The sequence below is a fragment of the Etheostoma cragini genome, chromosome 10 (genome assembly GCF_013103735.1).
Source record: "Etheostoma cragini isolate CJK2018 chromosome 10, CSU_Ecrag_1.0, whole genome shotgun sequence".
Lineage (NCBI taxonomy): Eukaryota > Metazoa > Chordata > Actinopteri > Perciformes > Percidae > Etheostoma > Etheostoma cragini.
This window is the reverse complement of record NC_048416.1, coordinates 15,677,315-15,679,952: the sequence shown is the minus strand read 5'-3', so window position 1 is coordinate 15,679,952 and position 2,638 is coordinate 15,677,315. Positions and strand designations below refer to the sequence as shown.

The 2,638-nt window shown below is 42.5% G+C and overlaps 2 protein-coding genes across 8 annotated transcripts in view; one reads left to right on the top strand and one right to left on the bottom strand.

Annotated features, from left to right (window-relative positions):
* The window catches only part of LOC117951263 (protocadherin beta-16-like), a 122,438-nt gene that overhangs the window by 103,463 nt on the left and 16,337 nt on the right, over positions 1 to 2,638 (bottom strand). The gene's annotated exons all lie outside the window — the stretch shown is intronic.
* The window catches only part of LOC117951266 (protocadherin beta-16-like), a 65,950-nt gene that overhangs the window by 54,897 nt on the left and 8,415 nt on the right, over positions 1 to 2,638 (top strand). The window lies entirely within an intron of this gene.

The following is a 2,638-nucleotide window of genomic DNA, read 5'->3' as shown; positions in this document are numbered from 1 at the left end:
TATAGGAGAGCCAGGCATTCTGTCCAGAGTCCACATCAACAGCCACCACTTTAGTGACCAGATAGCCCACATCTGCTGTACGAGGAACCAGTTCAGCCACCAGAGCGCCACCAGTCTGGACTGGGTACAGAACCTGAGGAGGGTTGTCGTTCTGGTCCTGGATCAGTATTTTCACAGTCACATTGCTACTGAGTGGAGGAGAGCCTCCATCTTGCGCTTTTACTACCAGCTGAAGCTCTTTAATTTGTTCATAGTCAAACGAGCGCACTGCATAGATAGCTCCACTTTCAGCATTTATGGAGACGTAAGACGAGGTTGGACTACCATTAATCTGTGTTTCTTCGAGAAAGTATGAAATTCGAGCGTTTTGATTCCAGTCAATGTCGTGTGCGTTGACGGAAAATATGGACACCCCAGGGGAATTGTTTTCTGTAACGTGAGCAACGTAGGTATTTTTATCAAATAACGGAGCATTGTCATTCACATCAGATACTCTCAGACGTAATATCGTTGAGCTTGACAAGGCTGGTGATCCTGAATCAGTGGCCCTTACAGTTATGTCATATTCCGATTCGACTTCTCTGTCAAAAGGTGCATCTGTTACTAATTCATAATAATTAGTTAATGTTGATTTTATTTTAAATGGGAGGCTAGGGTTTGTTGTACAAATAATTCGGCCATTTTGCTCTGAGTCTGCGTCAATCACATTAATTATTGCCACTGTGGTACCCGACGCAGAATCCTCCGGCACCGGGCTGGAGAATGACATCACATTTATGAAAGGTGCATTATCGTTGACGTCTACAATATCAATTTGCACTTTACTTGAATCGGTCAGACCTCCTTGGTCCATAGCTTCAATCATAATTTCATGTTTTTTATCTTTTTCATAATCTACATGTCCTGAAAGTGTTACAGTCCCCGTAATTTCGTCTAAGTGAAATACGTCAGTCAGCTGCTCTTTCATGTTTGAAAATCTATATGTGATAAGACCGTTTGATCCACTGTCTGCATCACTTGCATTTACTGTTGTGATATAGGTGCCCTTTAACGCATTCTCAGAGACAGAAGCTCTGTAGAGGGACTGGTTAAAAATAGGAGGATTATCATTTACATCAAGCACTGTAATATCTATATTTACTGTACCAGATCTAGCGGGGGTTCCACCGTCAACACCAATGAGCTTCAGTGATATTCTTGGCTTGCTTTCTCTATCCAATTGTTTTAGTAAGATCATTTCGGCATATTTTCGACCATCTGGACTTGAATGCTGCTTCAAACCAAATATGTCATTGGTAGTTAGTATGTATTTCTGTAGACCGTTGCTGCCCACATCTGCGTCTTCGGCACTGGGTAGTAAAAAGCGTGATCCAAGTGTGGCAGATTCGCTTATTTCAAATTTAATTCCGTTCTTTCTGAACGTCGGAGAATTATCATTTATGTCAGTTACTTCCACTGTTACTCGATGTAATTCCATCGGGTTTTCTAAAATCACCTCAAAGCTGAAACTACACGGTGTTACGTCTCCACAAAGCTGCTCTCGGTCTATTCTCTCGTTCACGACTAAAACGCCTTTGTCTGATTTCAGCTCAGTGTACCGGATGCTTTGTCTGGTCACCATACGTGCCCGGCCAGAACGAAGCCTTTGCACTTCCAAACCAAGGTCTTGAGCCACGTTACCAATAAGTGATCCCTGTTTGAGCTCCTCCGGAATTGTATACCTGATTTGGCCAGCCACGATGTGACTACAACACCAAAGGAACAGAAGAAACGGCCAAATCAACCTGCAGTACAAACGCCATTTTCCACAAGACGATTTTTCAAACGCCATTGCATGAATAAGAAACGGAAACACCAACAGCTTGGAGCTTTACATTCCACAGAGAACAAATGCAGTTGCATTAAGAAATCCTTTGAATTTGAAGTCCTCAGTGCGATAGGAATTATGGCTGTAGTCCTGTTTATAAAGCACAGTCTGTCTTCTCTCCTGGCTAAACGGAATGAGGGCTCAGCCTGCAGTGAAAAAACTCTGAACACTTGTTTCACTGACCAACAGCGTCCCTTACTGTCCAAAACACGAATATCACGAGCCCATAAAAAAAGAATTATGCCAATAATTGAGAAGAATTACAATAGCAACATTGCAATGTGTTCATGTAAACTAGAAAACCAAAATAGGTTTTGTGTGTGTTGTCTTTTTTCACAAAAATGATTAATTGTCATTATTTTCATCAACAGAAACTGTATCTACAATTGTGATAAACGATGACATCAAGTAGTCACACTTTAATTCTACACCAGGCTCCTTCTCTATAGTGAATCAAGCAACAATTCCCATGGACGTGTAGCTTCAAACTAATGGAGCTGTCCACGAGTTGTGGTCCTGAAAATGCCTCATGGGTTACCAGACTGAGTGCCAAAGGGCAGGAACTCTTTGGTAAGACCCCTGAGAAAGCACAAGTATAATAACAGGTGATGGATATGTCAAAGGCCTCACCTCTAGGGGAGAATCTGGTTCATCCAGGATGCTCTTTTCACTCTGTATCCGCTGCATCGTCCGTGTAGAAGTGGGGTCCATTATCAGCACGTTCTGACTACCAGCTCTGCCGAACTTACAGTCACTCTTTCTGGAGTCAGT